The 17,702-nt window shown below is 37.5% G+C and overlaps 1 protein-coding gene and 1 non-coding gene across 3 annotated transcripts in view; one reads left to right on the forward strand and one right to left on the reverse strand.

Moving 5' to 3' along the window:
* Positions 1 to 17,702, reverse strand: part of Sntg1 (syntrophin gamma 1) — a 396,311-nt gene that overhangs the window by 241,246 nt on the left and 137,363 nt on the right. For both annotated transcript variants that reach the window (XM_075967101.1, XM_075967104.1), the window contains exon 2: positions 126 to 199. The gene's annotated coding sequence lies outside the window, so the exon portion shown is untranslated. The remainder of the gene's footprint in view (positions 1 to 125; positions 200 to 17,702) is intronic.
* Positions 1,985 to 2,087, forward strand: LOC142847409 (U6 spliceosomal RNA). Its single transcript, XR_012910170.1, has one exon. It is a non-coding gene; the product is annotated as a U6 spliceosomal RNA (small nuclear RNA).

The raw sequence follows: 17,702 nt of genomic DNA on the forward strand, positions 1-17,702 counted from the left end.
AGCAAATGATGTTTCAAAAAAAAAAACATGACATTCAGGATAATAATTACAGTCATAAAAAAATAGTAATTTTTTTCATTAATTAAAATCCGCAAATGCTATTTTATTGCCAAGTGATGTCTTACTTGAATTTGGGTAGAGTGGTAAGTCTTCTTTGCAGCGTTATTTCTTGGGCAATCTCAACATCCTGGAGAGCAGACTAGAAGGGGAAATAGAAAAATAAAAAACATAAATAAGTCTTCAAAGCATTCCATGTAGAAGCAATGGATCGATGCATTGAACATACTGGCTTTCCCCCAGAGTTTAACATACATGTTGATGTACACATCAATCATACTCCAAGTCCCTGACATCACTGAAAAGAAAAATACAATATTTTCAATATAGCAATGCATAGTGGATTGTTCTATATTAACCAGACACAAGTTATAGTCATCTGAAAGGGAGGAACCTCAAATAAGAAAATGTCTCCATAAGCTCTAGCTGTAAAGAATTTTCTTAATCAGTGATTGATGGCAGAGAGTGAGTTCACTGTGGGTGGTGGAATCCCTGGGCTGGTGGTACTGTGCTACATAAGAAAGGAGGCTGAGAAAGTCAGTTAGTAACACCCTTTTATGGCCTCTGCATCAGTTCCTGCCTTCAGATTCCTACCCTGTTTGAGCTCCTGCCCTGACTTCCTTCAGTGATGATGATAAATATAAGCTTAATGAACCCTTTCCACCTCAACTTGCTTTCGGTCACAGAGTTTCATTACAGTGATAGTATCCCTAATTAGGACAAAATGTTATAAGATTAAATTCTATGAAACACAATTTTGGGAGATAAGCTGTAAACATATTACAAGTGAATATACTTTATCATGCCCACACTTGCCTTTGTCAGTTCCAGGCCCTTGGATCTTAACTATCAGCCTACAGAGAGACACTGAGAATGATAATCCAAGTTCAAATTCACAGTGATATTTTAAAGGTTCCATTAAGAGGAATGATTTACTGACTGACTGACAACTGGTTCTGAATTTTTTTTAAATGAGATGTAGGTATTAACTCAGTCTTATGTATGGCAAGGATTTAACCCCACAAAGTAATGCAATTCAAGGACTGGCAACATCTTATTCATTTCAGATGATAAAACTGTGTTTCTGCTTTTGCCACTAATTTTTAATATTCTTATTTGCATTTTTTTCTGAAATCAATTATAGTTTTCCAAAAGTCTAACCCTTCAGGAAATGATGGTTGTGGGAGATGTCTATATCACAGGGGAGCAGAGGTTAGCATCAGCTTGGATTGCTATTTTCGTGGTATGGAAACTGTTTCTACGGTTTACACAAGTATCTGAGATGGAAGAGAGACCTTCTAATACAGACTATCAAACAGATTTATGCAACGGCCTACAGATACACATTATGTTAAACAGCTTGGTAAAGTCTGAATCACATTTAATTTTGCAAGCACGATTTTAGATGACATAATCATGGGTACTCAGTTGGTAATCTTCCCAAATAAAAGGAAGAAACATGTTCTTTTGCAGACTTGGGAGATAAGCAGATGCTTTAGAGATGACCACATACCCAAGAATTCTAAAATCTAGGGACTGGGAATTCAAAGCATTCTTTTCCATCACACAGGAACATAATGGGCCTCATCTCTGTGAAACTAAAGAGCTACAATCAATTGGCAATTTAAATAAGCTTGGAGAAAGAGCCCAAGGTCCATGTGATAATGTAGCCGGGATGACACAGAAAGTATAGGCTTATGAGACCTTGAGAAAGTAATTACTTGTGTTTATTCCTCTGAGCCAATGACACTGGGATAACAAATAATGATTGTTTTGTAGACTGGGAAGGCAGCAGCTTCCTCCAAGCAAGGGACAGAAGTCTGTTGCTTCACGCTTGTGGTTCTGTGCTCTTGCAGCTCAATGCACGCCATAGGAAGAGATACGCCATGCAGAAAATCTGTAGCAGTAAAGAGTTACAAGTGAGTCCTAGCTTTGGCAGCATGGACACGAAAACTAGACCGAAGCAGAGAAAATGAGCTTGGCCCCTGTGCAAGCATGACATAAAAATCCTTGAAGCACTTCATAATTTTGTTGATGTGGTTAACATCAAAATCTCTTACTGATGAACCCACCTAAATTCTCTAGCAGCAGACTCAGGAAGGTGTAATTTACTGGCCCTTTGCTCTAACCTAACAAGCTATTAATATTCTCTCTTTACCCTTCACCTTGGTTTCAATTAACACAAGATCATAGCTCAAGAGATTAACTGTTTATGCCTTTACCTCTAGAGATGCAGGGGAAAGGGGCTAGGTCACTACACCAGTCCCAGAGAAAAAAATTCCTTCCCACTTGGGTGCCAGCAGTCACCAGTCACCCCGCTGGGCTGCAAGGAAATTCAGGTAGCATGGTGCCTCTGCCAAGCAAGGAAATTCAGGTAGCATGGTGCCTCTGCCAAGCAAGGAAATTCAGGTAGCATGGTGCCTCTGCCAAGCAAGGAAATTCAGGTAGCATGGTGCCTCTGCCAAGCAAGGAAATTCAGGTAGCATGGTGCCTCTGCCAAGCAAGGAAATTCAGGTAGCATGGTGCCTCTGCCAAGCAAGGAAATTCAGGTAGCATGGTGCCTCTGCCAAGCAAGCACTTCCACCTTCCTTCTAAGCCTGCAGGTTACTCTAGATACAAATGCTGTGTTCCCAGTCACCAGGGAAGGAAGTGGAAATGCTCAGAGTCCTAAACTTCTAGCTTAACTAGTTACACTAACGGGTTAGCTTCTCCCAAGGGTATAACTCACAGGAGCTGTAATGTAATATTAATCATTGTACTCCTAATAGTTTTAACTTTATTCATTACATGGCAGCAGAGAACTTGGAAATATCTAACATGCTGGTTGTACAGAGGATCTAACCAAATGGGCAACCACTCCGGTCGAGCACCATAAGATGTCTGAATGACTAGAGAAACGCTGGGAAAATCAGAAAGGAAAGACTTATTCACAAAATGTTTGGATTTGAGGAGTCCCTCATGAGAATTAACAGAAATGAAAATAGTCTTGTCACATACTGTGGAAGAGGAGCGTCATACCAACAGGTGAAGCAGAGCCAACAGCTCTGTCAGGACTGCAGTCTTGCTCTGATTGTTAATTGGAGGTTAGATTGCTCATTCTGTACACCTGTGACTGGCATGACAGTTTACCATGACATCATCTTCCCTAAACAAGCTAAGCAATGTTCAACCTATGAAGCATGAGAGGAATAAAATCTTTTCTTCATAAAATTAATATGCCACGGATAGTTGCTATAATAAAAACCATACCATTGATTATATAATAGTGTTCCTATATACAAACCTATAATATTTCCTATGTAACCAAATGAAACATTTTTCTTTTTAAAATTTATTAAAATAGAATAAATTCATCAGATATAAAGTAGCCAAGCTGCACGGCAGAAATGCGATGAGTCAATAAAATGATCTCATTAAAATCGTTTTCTAACATTTGCAACGATAATAATGCTAGGATTAAATTATTTTGAAAATGGTTTTATTTAAAAAGTAAATATAGTTGCCAATAATATAAAGGCTATAACATTTTATAGATTAATTCAATAAACTGAGAATCAATGCTTTTCCATCATACAAAACTTTTGCTTTTTAGACAGTCATTGTTTTAAGTACATAAAAATATCTCTGTCTAGAGACTGATGCCTACTGATAATATTCCTTCTAGATCATGTAGTGTTTTTTAAACTTGTTTAATGAACAAATATTTAAATCTGTTTGTAAAGTTTGGTTTCTTAGGTGTACAAGCAATCTAAGTGAGCACATCCCTGACAGATGTATGTACTGATTACAGGTAAGTTTGAAAGGTGGAAGAAGACATCCTAAGGCAGGCACAGTAGTATATTCTGTAGTAGAAGTCAGGCCTAAATAATAAATTAGTGGGAATATGTTGGTGCCCAAAGGTCAGAGAGTTCAGGCCTATTCTTGTTCCTTCGAGGTTATTGACAGGAGGTTTGACCCAGGGTGTGGCTACTTGATGCTTTGGGCATTTGAGAAGGTGATAACTTTGTTTGTTTCTTGCATTTTGGTAAAGAGGTCTTTTTTTTTCTTCCCACTCCTCTTTGGATTGTGGTATATAAGCCTATGAAAAATAAATGTGGGTGGATTCAGTATTCACTGGGCTGCCCTCCTGACTCTATCGTGTGTCTCTGTCTTTTCTTTTGTACTGTTTTCTTCTGCCTAACATTTCTAATCTACATGCCCCAACCCTGGACCTTATGAACCCATCAAGGCTGGATCCTGAAAAGAGTGAAAGGCAAAACAGTTTAGGTGCTTTGAATGGAAATTTCTATTTGTATATCAGCAAATCTGAGTGGTGAAGGGACAGAGAAAGAAAACAGACAAAGAAAAAAAAGTTTATGGCACGGCATGTATTATGTGATATACCATAAAGGAAATGCAACACAGTTATTTATTTATTTATTTATTTGTTTGTTTATTAAGGATTTCTGCCTCCTCCTCGCCACCGCCTCCCATTTCCCTCCTCCTCCCCAAATAAAGTCCCCCTCCCTCATCAGCTCAAAGAGCAGTCAGGGTTCCCTGACCTGTGGGAAGTCCAAGGACCACCCACCTCCATCCAGGTCTAGTAAGGTGAGCATCCAAACTGCCTAGGCTCCCCCAAAGCCAGTACGTGCAGTAGGATCAAAAACCCCATTGCCATTGTTCTTGAGTTCTCAGTAGTCCTCATTGTCCGCTATGTTCAGCAAGTCCGGATTTATCCCATGCTTTTTCAGACCCAGGCCAGCTGGCCTTGGTGAGTTCCCGATAGAACATCCCCATTGTCTCAGTGTGTGGGTGCACCCCTCGCGGTCCTGAGTTCCTTGCTCGTGCTCCGTCTCCTTCTGCTCCTGATTTGGACCTTGAGATTTCTGTCCCGTGCTCCAATGTGGGTCTCTGTCTCTGTCTCCTTTCATCGCCTGATGCAACACAGTTTTAAGTGTCCTCATGTCTGAAAAGTATGTCTCTACACTGACACACAGCAGTGAATGAGGATTGCCACTCACGGCGCATGACCGACAGGCATCCCTTTAACATCTTGACACTGAAACAGAATATCTCCTGGTGTAAAAATCTCTTTTATTTAAATTTTGAATTTTTCTTGAACGTTTCACACAAGTACTGTATTCACTCTTTCTTCTCTCACCTCCAAGTCTTCCTGTATCCTTTCCATGCCCGTTTCTTCCTTAATTACAGACACACACGGTCTACTCAGCCCATTTGCTACTATGTGCATTTACTTGAGTTTAAGGCTGATGACTAAGAATAGGATAACCTATGAAGGAGCTTTTTTTCATGGAGAAAACTAATCCTTCCTCTCTTAGCAGTCACTGCTTTCCTGAAACTATTTAACTAATGATAGGGCCTTGTGAAATTTCCACAACCTTTATTGATATGTCAGTTTGTATTGCCATTATATTGATTTTGTTTAGGTAACAATATTATTGAGAGCCAAGGACACACTATCTATCTCCAGATATCCTTTCCCTGCTGTTCTTTTTTATTTAAAATATTTTTTTTCATTTTACATGCTAGTCCCTGGATTCCTTTTATCTAATCTTTCAGCTATTTCTTCTTTAATTTTCACTCATCCTAAGGTGCAGATGTTTTAACTGAGGCTCTGAATTCCAAAGTCACAAATATTCTGCGCATTGGCCAGATATGGATCCCTGTTACCACCTTCATCTGTTGTAAAAGAGATGTTTCTTTCATGAGGGATGAGAGCTACATTTATCTGTAGACATGAAATAATTCCATAAAATAAAGCTAGAAATTATATTTGTTTAGGAAACTGACAATTACTGGGCTCTTCTCTAGGATCCATCTATGCCTTTCTTCGTCATGAGTAGTTGGGTAGGTTTATAACATCATGCATAAATTTCTTCCTATTGAGTAGATTAGACTTAAATCCAATTAGCTAGCTCTTGGATTTTTTTATCCACAAGATAAAAGTGCTCACTCCATCATAAGGAATATTTTACCAGCTTGGTCCTTATTACCTATTTCAAATAGGTAGGACAATCAATGGATTTTTCTCCAGCTTGCATATTACATTCAGATACCAAGAGAGCTACTTTCCCCTTGTTCCCAAAGATCAATACCTTTATGTCAGACATGAGAAACCTACATTTGATTTATTGATCAGGAGGTAGTCTAATAAAATCCCCAAACATTGAGCAGAATCATAAGGGCTTTGTTCCACTTTACATAAATATTCTGATTTGTAACCTGCCCTTCCTGATTTATTTTCATTAGTATAGAATGTAGAGGCTCTAATTATTGGTGTGTTCAATACAGTGTGGGGAAAAATGCAATTAGCTCTCTTTATAAGTCAAATTCTCTCACTTTTGGGATAGTTGTTATTAATCTCTCCAAAAAAAATAGTATAAGCTCTTTGCCAGAGTTGACTGTCTTCCCATAATTTGTTAATTTCATCATGATTAAAAGTTCCTATAATTTCTTCTGGGTCTATTCCTGCTAAATGATGAAGGCTCAATTTTCCTTTCATAATTAATTCAAAGACCTTTTCCATGAAAGTTTTCAATTTTTTACAGGGTTTATGTGATAAAAAAAGATCCATTCTAAGATAATATCTTCCCTCTGTATTAAAATTCCTGTATGGGACTATTTAGGTTATTATGACCAGAACGCAGTTACGCTTCAGATCCACATGATCCACATGTGCCTTCTGTAATTTCTCATCAATCAAAGGCACTTCTGTCTCTGATTTGGCCAATTCCCTGGTACTATTTAAGTCTTTGTCACCATCTAAGGTTTTGTTTAAATGAATTATTTGATCAGGTTGATGCCAGAAATGGGCCATAGATTGGAAATGTCTCCTAGGAATCTTTGGACATCATTAAGAGTCTGCAATCTCTTCTAATTTGTACTTTTTGTGTTCTAATTTTCTGTAAATCTATTTTGTAACCTAGATTACTGATAGACTCTCCTCTTGTATTTTTTCTGGGTCAATTTGTAATCACCAAAGATGCAAAATTTCCTTTATTTCTCAAACATTCTTTCTAAAGTATCTACATTTGAATCAGTTACCAAAATGTTGTCCATGTAATGGTGAACTAGAGACTCAGGAAAGTGCTTACAAATCATATTCCATGACTAACTTATAAAATATTGGCATAGGGCCAAATAACTGAATATTGGCTGTATGTAGTATCCATTCATCCATTGGTGCTGATCTGACCTTTAAGGTCCCAAATATCTTTTTGCATTCTAAGATAGCATTTTCAAAAGTTAGAGATTCAATGAGGACTCATCTCCCTTCTGGATCTGCTACTCCTATTTGCACAGCTTTAGTTAAATCTTTGTCAAAAACATCACTAAAGGGTTCTTTGGGGACTTGTATAACCTTAGTGTATGATTCTATTCTTTTTTCTTGTTCTTGAATCTTTTTTCAAGCATTTAAGGCTGCTCTATGGCATAAGGACAATATGTGTTCGTTGTATGTAGCTTGACTATTCAGATCAGCATAAGGTCCCTCACCAAGAAGTTTATCTTGGCAGGCCTCAAAACCTTTGACTTTACCTTTATATGCAAGGGCCTTAGTTTCTTCTCTCCAAAAACCCTTCCACTGAAGCTGTGGATCATGGTCTAGTACAACTGAGACTAGTTAAAGCCAATCATGTGCTATTTCTTGAGTCCCTTATCTTTACCAACTCCCCCACATATGGTGAATGCATGCCATAAGATACTCCTGCTTCTTTAATATCTTTTAGATCTTCCATACATATAGGTTCCCATTTACATTCTGTATATCCTTTTGGGTATTGAGTATTTTCTGGCTTTTCAGAGGCAGTAACAGGATAAGTAGCTAAAACTCTTGGTAAGTCATCTCTGACTCTGAGAGGTACTGGTGATGCTAAATCTTTACTATTGTCTTTTGCCTGCACCTCCTCTCCTTGTGTATCAGTTCTGACAAGCTTCTCAATCAATCCAAATCTTTTTATCACTGTCTTTTACAAAGTCTGAGTCTCTTCTTGAATTTTGCGTACAAATGGATGGAAATAGAAAACACTATCCTGAGTGAGGTAAGCCAGACCCAAAAAGAGGAACATGGGATGTACTCACTCATATTTGGTTTCTAGCCATAAATAAAGGACATTGAGCTTATAATTCACGATCCTAGAGAAGCTAAATAAGAAGGTGAATCCAAAGACAAACACATAGGCATCCTCCTGAATATTAACCTTCATCAGGCGATGAAAGGAGACAGAGACAGAGACCCACATTGGAGCACGGGACAGAAATCTCAAGGTCCAAATCAGGAGCAGAAGGAGAGGGAGCACGAGCAAGGAACTCAGGATCATGAGTACCCACACACTGAGACAATGGGGATGTTCTATCGGGAATTCACCAAGGCCAGCTGGCCTGGGTCTGAAAAGCATGGGATAAAACCGGACTTGCTAAACATAGCGGACAATGAGGAATACTGAGAACTCAAGAACAATGGCAATGGGTTTTTGATCCTACTGCACGTACTGGCTTTGGGGGAGCCTAGGCAGTTTGGATGCTCACCTTGCTAAACCTGGATGGAGGTGGGCGGTCCTTGAACTTCCCACAGGTCGGGGAACCCTGATTGCTCTTCGAGCTGATGAGGGAGGGGGACTTGATCGGGGGAGGGGGAGGGAAATGGGAGGAGGTGGCGGGGAGGAGGCAGAAATCCTTAATAAATAAATAAATTTTAAAAAGAATAAAAAAATAAAAAAAACAAAGTCTGAGTCTCTGGACCTGTGAATATTTCTAATTACTTCATCAAATCAATTAATTTCTGGCTTTTATTCTGCACATGTGATTCCAAGTTTTGAATTTTTTTCCATTAATGATATCTTCCCATCCTCAGATTTTATTTGGATGGTGTGTAGAGCCTTCCAGGAGGGATGTTCTACCTACTATCTTGTCATAACTTTTTAACAGATTTTGATTGTCAATTTCAATAGTATGAATTCTTTCAGATAATCTATCACTACCATTTTATTTCATAACCCATTGACATGGAGTGAATTTTGCCTGTCACATTATTATGATCATTTTCAATGTATTGAGTCCTTTCAGCCAACTTCTCATTACTAGTCTGTAAAGTCTGTGTCGTTTCTAAAAGTTTCTCATTCTTGACTTTGTTATCAAACCATTTCTTTGTACTGTAATTTTATAGTAAATACCTGCATTATACTTTTGTTAGATAATGGAAACTATTTAATTCAGAAATTCTTTTTTTTTAACTTTTATTTATTTATTTATTTAACTTTATTATGTTTTTTGGTGTGAAGGTGTCAGATCTCATGGAACTGCATTTTCAGACAGTTGTGAGCTGCCATGTGGGTGCTGGGAACCGAACCCAGGTCCTCTGGAAGAGCAATCAGTGCTCTTAACCACTGAGCCATCTCTCCAGCCCCTAATTCAGAAATTCTTAACAGTAAACTGTGTTAACAACAGCAGAAAAGAACTGCCCACTAATTAAAACCATTATCACAGAAAAAAAAATATCACAGCATCAGAAAGATTGAGAACCACTGCTCTAGTAGGAATACAAACTACCTGATTCAAATGATTTTATGATAGTAAAAGACTAAAGAAATAGAAACATCACTGTGTGGTTGTGGGCGGTGCACAATTTTAATTCCAGCACTCGAGATACAGAGACAGGCAGAGCTCTGTGTGAGTTCGAGGCCAGCCTGGCCTACAAAGGAAGTTCCAGGACAGGCTCCAAAGCTACAGAAAACCCCTGTCTCAAAGAAAGAAAGAAAGAAAGAAAGAAAGAAAGAAAGAAAGAAAGAAAGAAAGAAAGAAAGAAAGAAAGAAAGAAGGAAGGAAGGAAGGAAGAAAGACAGGAAGGAAGGAAGGAAGGAAGGAAGGAAGGAAGGAAGGAAGGAAGGAAGGAAGGAAGGAAAAACATCTGTAGCTTAAATAATAGAAAAAAAACATATCATAGAATTTCACTGCAATGCAAATTTGAACACTGTGTGAGAATGCACGGACCACAGTTAAATGTGAAAACCATGAGATATCTAACAACATGAACTGCAGGTGTAAAATGGAGTCATCATAAGCCTCAAAGAAAAGATAAATGCCCAGCAGATTGCAGAGCTGGAGGGGTAGTGATAATTCACCCTTTGAAGCTTAGCATATTTTTTCATCATAAGTTCCAGCCAAAAAGACAAAGCTGCTAGATTCGTCTTTGCTGCTTGAATCTGGTGTTTAGTTTGATCATTCCTTGGACCTCGACAGTTTCATTTTGAAACTGAAATGTTTATCCTATGTCACTATACCATATGTGTGTGTATAAACTTTATTTATAAAACTTGATTTCACATCAGCTAACAGGAGACTTAAGAGGTGAAGGCATCTTCAAAGACTGTGGGGAATTTAAAATTAGACTATATTTTAGATTGTGAGAAAAGCATGGGACTTTAGCGAAAAGTGGTTAAAGATTATATCTTAAAAGTGATGTGTTTGTGTGTCAAGTTGGTAAAGAGTGGATTGTGATCATCTTTTACAACCACCTCAGAAGGGAACATCAGTGAATGATTGCCTAGACGGCACTGACTTGTGAGGATGTTTGTGCGGTGTTATCTTCACAGCTGTTAAGAGATCTTCCTTCTGTAGGTGGGACCTGTATCTGAGAAGAGCATCCTGGTCTGTATAAGAGAGCTGTAAGCAAGCTGAGCACTAGTAAACATGAACCTGTCAATGTATTGCTCTCTACCCTTGTCTGTAGATGCAATATTTAACAAACTTAAGTATTTTAAAAATATTTAAAAGCTGCATTTAAGTTCCTGATGAACTGACTTCCACATAATGATAAACTATAACCTATAATTTTTCTGCCTGCAAGAAAACCTTTTGCATTGTTTTTATTAGAGTATTTTGTCCCAGAAACAGAAAAAAAGTCTAAGACAATATTGGGGTACAATATCTTTATTTATTGTGAGGTATGGTTAGATAATATTTAATAAAATCTTGTGATTATCTGATTTTTTGCTATCTATGTCATTTATTTCCTTCATGTTTTATTAAAAATGTCACACATAGTAAATGGAAAGCTGAGATTTTTCATAAACCTTTTCCTGAAATTAAAAAACAGTAAATATAACATCCCCTCTAATTACGACTTCAGCTTCATCTCAAAAATTTTGTGATTTTTTTAATTGTCCTTTAGTATTTTTCAAGGTGATTTTTGTGACTTAAAATTTACAGAATATTCTAAATATCTAGTATTTCTTTTTTAATTCTGAAATCCTAATGCCTATATATATTAAGTCAAAAGTATTTTCTCCATTTTTATCCTATAAATCATATGATTTAGACATGCACTGGTTTGAATGCAGAACCTAGAATTATTTGGAATTATGAACTAAAGTAAGCCCCTTGTCCATATCTCACTCACTCACACACACACACACACTTACACACTCACACACAGATACATATATATGGATATATATTTACATACACATATGAATAAATAATTTCATAGAAATATTTCTGCAGTTATTATTTCTCTGCTTTTGTTTTCTTGCTTAAATGCACCAATAGCTTTTGTCAAAACCTGACAATCTGCTTGGTTTTCAAGCTCGCTATTTGAATTGGAATGAAGCTATCTAGCACTGAAGCACCACCCACATCATGAGACTTTAATCATGTTCAAAGTCCCCGTCTTGTGTTCAGCCACTTTTATCTTTAGCTTTAGATGAAACATTATTACAAATGAAATTTTAAAAAATAAAACACAAAAAAGCAAATCCTAGAATATAAAAAATGTGAAAGCTTTGCTTAGCAAAACAGTTTTTAAAATCTAAGAAAAGTCATCTACTAAGAGAAAACTTTGAAAATCACATGTCTGATGTCATTTTAAAAGTTCAATCCAGAAAACCTAAACACAACTTGAAATTCGGGGGATAAAAAAAAACAGGAATCTAAAGTCCTCAATATCTAATCACAGAAAACATGATTGCAGCATCCTGTGTCAGTAACACCTCCCTTTAGAGTCAGCCATTTGTTACTATGTAATCATTCATATGGGTGAACTGAAAATGCATATGCACATAAGTAGAAGAGATACGCTCCATTAATATTTTATTTCAAATAGGAAAAATTTCAAATATAGGTTTTGTTTTTCTTTAAAAAATTTTGGTAAATTCAACCAGAATATTATACATTTATCTTTTTTCTAATTTTTCCTAAACTTCTTGTATAAAATTAATTTTTATCTCTATATTTATTTTATTTGTACTTAAATAAGTATATTTTGTTTGGCCCATGCCCTTTATAAAGACATTTAAATTTCACTGCTTTTATATTTCTCTATATATTGATTGTAAATGAAACTCATACTTTCAAATTATTTAAGTAACAAAACTTCTTTACAAATTTTTAAATATATAGAGATACAAATAAAAATAGTGTTTTATCATTCTTGAACAAGTAGTCAGGTTTCCTTTCTTTGAATTGAAATGGATGAATGAAAATACCGGGAGTCAAGCAGACATTGGCTGGTCACTTCCACAGTTCTGCACCATCATTGTGCAAGCCTGTTTTGCAGGCAGGATACATTGTACGTCAAGGGCTCTGTATTGGCACCAGCCCTACTTCTCCACGTTCAGTGAGTTGTATAACTGTTGTCCTTGGCAATGGGACCTGCAGACAGTTTGTAGAAGGCAACCCATTACTTTGCAACAATCTGGGTTGTTTGGGGATTTCCATGGGACTCCATCGGTCAACAGCTCAATTGAATGCAATCCAGTCCCGGTACTGGAGGACTTGTTTTGTGACAGGAGATGTCCAGTTGTAACTCTGTCACCCCATTATTAGGAGACTTTATTAGGATCACCTTTTTATATTTTAGGTAGTCTCCATTTCACTGGAATTCATACCATCCTTCAAATGCCCCTCAATTCTAACTGTCTTTCCCCATATTCCATCCCTAAACTCTATCTTAACCTTCCCCACCTGATCTTCCTATTCATGCCTTTACCCACCTCTACTCTATTCTATTTTACACTTCACAAGACAGAATCCATACCTGATACCAGGTGACAAAGAACCAGAGACTAGATAGCCCAGAGACTTAAGGGAAAAGCAAAACCCACTGGTCTGAAAAAAAGAAATAAAATTAATCATAATGATATTCTGATATAGATTGGTGCCTCACTTAGTCATCATCAGAATGCCTTCCTCCTGTAGCAGATGGGAAAATATACAGAGACCCACTGCCAGACATTACATAGAGAGAGAAAATTACAAAGTCAGAGAGACAAAAAGAAAAAGAAAGAAACCTTGGAACACACATCTCTAAGTGGGTTGTTTCCATGAACTCTCTCCCCTCAGAGCTCAGGCAATGAAGAAGGAGGAGGAGGAAGAGGAAGAGGAGGAAGAAAAAGAAGAGGAAGGAAGGGAAAGAAGAGAAGGAGGAGGAGGAGGAGGAGGAGGAGGAGGAGGAGGAGGAGGAGGAGGAGGAGGAGAAGGAGAAGGAGAAGGAGAAGGAGAAGGAGAAGGAGAAGGAGAGGAAGAGGAAGAGGAAGAGGAAGAGGAAGAAGAAGAAGAGGTGAAACTTGTATAAGAGTCAGAGCCATTGGTAGACACCGGGAGAACAAGGTCTTCTAAATCAACTGAGCAAAACTCATATGAACTTACAGAGACTAAAGCAGCAAACACAGGGCAGTCTGGATCTTTATCAAGTCCCCTGTACATGTATTATAGCTTTCAGTTTGGTATTTTTATGGGACTCCTGAGTTTGTGAGCAAGTGGGTCTGATTCTAGTGCCTTATCTTGGGCTCTTTTCCTTTTGTTGGCTTGCCTCCTCCAGCTTTGGTGCAATGATATTTGTTTTATCTTAATGCGTTTTATTCTGTCATCTTTGTTATCTACCAAAAGCCTGATTTTTTCTAATGAAATAAAAAAAAAAGGAGTGATTCTAGAAGTCGGGGGTAGGAGAGGGGATGGGGAGGAGTAGAGGGAGGAAAAACTGTAATCAAGACATTTTGTATGAGAAAAGAATCTATTTTAATAAACAAAAAAATCAAAACAAAGAATAATTATTCTTTCTGTACACTCATATGAGAGGTCCTAGCACCAGCTTCTCTATATAATTCTAAGGCTGTGCCTTATCTAATGACTTTAATGTAGTGTAGGTATTCAAGCTGCACACCTATGTTCAATTTTAGTAAATGTGCAAATGGGCTCCAACATTTTTATCAAATTCTTGATCAACTCTGACTTGAATGAGATTTGAAAATATCTACTAGCTTTGGTGTTAGTTTATTAGCATAATAAATAACCACAAATGAACTATAGTACAAATAAATTATTAGCTTATTAAAATGATTATTAAAAGATTGTAATTTTTAAAAAGCTATGTGCTCTTTTTTCCAAAATAAAAGAGCATTCAAGTAGAAATAAAGTCAATCATTTCTTCCAGTGAGATGTGTGTCTGGATTCCATGTTTATCTGTTTCAAAAATTCTTATGAGATTTGCCTATAGTTTTTATGTTCATGTACTGATTAATTTATGTGAACTTGACAGAAGTTAGAGATATCTAGGAAGAGGCAATCTAAAAAGCTTCTATAAAATTGTGCTTTAGGCAAGTCTAATAACCATTTGGTTAATTAACGATCAATGTGGAAGGGCCAAGCCAAGTGTGAGTGGTGCTGACCGTAGGCAGGTGGTTCTAGGTTATACAAGAAAGGAGGCTGAGCATGTCAAGAAGAGAAAGCCAATAAGCAGGCTTCCTCCACAGCCTCTGCTTCAGTTCTTGCCTCTAGTTTCCTGCCTTGCATTCTTATACTGACTTCCCTTGCTGGTGGTTGTGGCCTTAGTCTTTAATGATTAAGCACTCTCCTCAGCCCCCCATCATGGTAGAATATAAGCCATAAAATGAAATCATATTTTTCCAAATTACTTTTGGCCATTGTGTTTACTACAGTAATAACATCTCTTCAAGATTGTTAGGGCTTTTAACAATAAATTAGCATTTCAATACCACAGAGCCTCCTTTCCTTTTTAAAAGAATAGACTCTCTTTTTCTCCTCATAGGATAGCCATGGATCATACATGTAAGATGACAGAATATGTGTGTGTGTGTGTGCATGTATGTATTCACATTTGTTTGTATGTGTTGTGTGTCTGTGTGAACAGAACTGCAACCCTCCCACACTGCTCAACCCTCAACATACACTGAATTCTTGAACCAGTCTTAGCTACAACGCATTCCTTCTGATCTGCTGATTTGCAGCAGAAGTGGAGAGCACACGGTCTCTTCATCACAATGATTCCCTCCATCCTGTGATGTCTGATCCTCTCCTTGGATTTCCAAAGATGCTCCCTGGTTCATTATTGCTCACTGTAATTCATCCCATTAAATGAGTAATGATACAATTACCAATAATCAAAACATAAGTCAGGATAGGATGCTCCCTATTTAAATTTCTCCAGTATCATCTTATAATATATATATATAGTGAAAAAATATCCACTTTACCTAAACATCCCCAAACACCTAAATTCTGCAGAAACAACTTGTCTCTATTTTACTGAGTCACCATTTTTTCTAAATAGTTTTATTTATTCCCATTTCAGTATTTTAACTTAGTGCCTCCTACTGCATAAAACACTCTTCCTTGAAAATATATGCATATCTGACTTCATCTCACCACTCATGCAACACTTCAAATATCTCAGGGGGTACCATACTGGTTGCCCTAGCCTGTGCCAAACATTTAGCTCTATTTTTATTTCTTTCAGACATTGTCTATCTGAAATTATTTTCTTGTTTGTGTAGTTTCTCCTTGGTATTTGACCCTGACTTTCCTTTGTACTCTAAACAGATGATGCATCGTTAAAAATGATACCTAAAAATGGATGTTTTCTCAGGAATATTAGAAAGCACTTCAACTGTTAAAGGTGTGTAGTACACCAAGAGGTAGTGCCATTCAGTTCTATCTGGTGCACCTTTCCCTAAGTCTGACAAAATGCCCTGAGCTCATGCTTCTGCCTGGGTCTGGAGACTAGCAGGTGAGACTGTGCCTGCTTGGCTAACTTCGGTTCAAGTTTTTTCACTTTTTTGCTGAGAACTCAGTCACCTTGTGTTAAGGAGATCCCAAAGTTTAGTGTTGGTTGTGCTGTTATTTCTGAACAGCAGCAGAGATCAAGTGTATATTCTTACCGTTATAAGAAAATACCCCTCTAGCTGTCTAATGTATGTATACATACACATATATATGCATATATACCTTTAAAGGTACTTACCTTTATGTAAGTATGTGCTTATTTCAGCTACAATAAAACACATTCTGAAAATCCTGTGGACCAAACAGTTGTGCACGCAAACAATAGCATGTCTGTTTTCCTAAGCCACTTTCTCATGCTCCTGATAAGTGACTTGCACCTATAATTTTATTTACACAGATGCATTTGAAATGGGTACCTTTGGAAGACCATTTCCAATGTAATACATTTATGCTGGATAGAATCATTTAATGATACACAGTCGAGCCCTGGCCCCTGTACTGGGAATTACTCACAAAATCAACTGTTAAATTGCCAAACTAAAGTTGCATTAAGTTGTATTATGCTTTTTTATTCAGCATTCCAATTTCAAGGGAAGAAAATTAATAATCACAGCACTTTCCCATTGCAATATGGGAGTAACAAACTTGGGATGTGATGTGTGCGAGGACCCTATTGAAGTTGACTTTTTGCATTCTCAAGGGCTTATCTCACCTGAGGAAATACTACTCTCAGTTCAATATAGTTTTGTCTGATTATCTGGGTCTTGGCAGCTGGGAAACGAATGCACAGTCACAGTCTACTCAGTTACACGAGTAAGAAACATATGCTTTATATTGCACATCTGTCTAAGAATTCCTGAGTAGGGAGTACAGAAGACACAGAGATAAGCCAAATACTATTATTTTGCTCAATGGTCATATTATAAAGCTGCCATTTGAATTCATATCTCTCTACAAACATATTAGTGAAGCTCTCAGATCTCATCAGGACACTGTGCACAATGCATGCTGATTAACAAAAAATTTCCTAACAGGTCAAAGAGCAGAGACTAAGTAGCAGGAAAGTTCTCAAGCACAAATGTAGCATTTATATCTACACCCCTCCCCTAGGGTTTAGGGTGCATCACAGAAGAGGGCAAAGGAAGACTGGACAAGCCAGAGGTCAGGGACGACCTACGTAAACAGTGTCCTCTTGACATGACAGGATCACAGTGGTCATGAGCTCAGAGCAGCTGTGCTGGCTTTTACAGGATCCAGCCAGTCAGCACTCCTTGAAACCCCTTTTCACCTTTTACCTTTTTCTAAAGGAAATGAAATGCAAGACAATTTCGATGTCCCTCAAGCCCCACCAATAGTTGCCTCTAGACCTATAACCAGAATCAAGGCAGAGCAGGCTCCTATAATATAAGGGAGATGAAAGAGTACTCCCTAGTACACTACACTACTAGGGAGCTTAATAATTTTGCTAATTCATTCAAACATAAGTCCAGGGAATATGTGTGAAAATGAATGTTAAGGGTGTGAGATAGTGGTGGAAGGATCATAAAATTAGATCAGGCTGAGTTTATTGATATGGGCCCTCTGAGTTGAGATTCTAAGTTTAATATGGAAGCTCACATAGCTTATAAAGG

Source organism: Microtus pennsylvanicus, chromosome 3 (genome assembly GCF_037038515.1).
Source record: "Microtus pennsylvanicus isolate mMicPen1 chromosome 3, mMicPen1.hap1, whole genome shotgun sequence".
Taxonomy (NCBI): Eukaryota; Metazoa; Chordata; class Mammalia; order Rodentia; family Cricetidae; genus Microtus; species Microtus pennsylvanicus.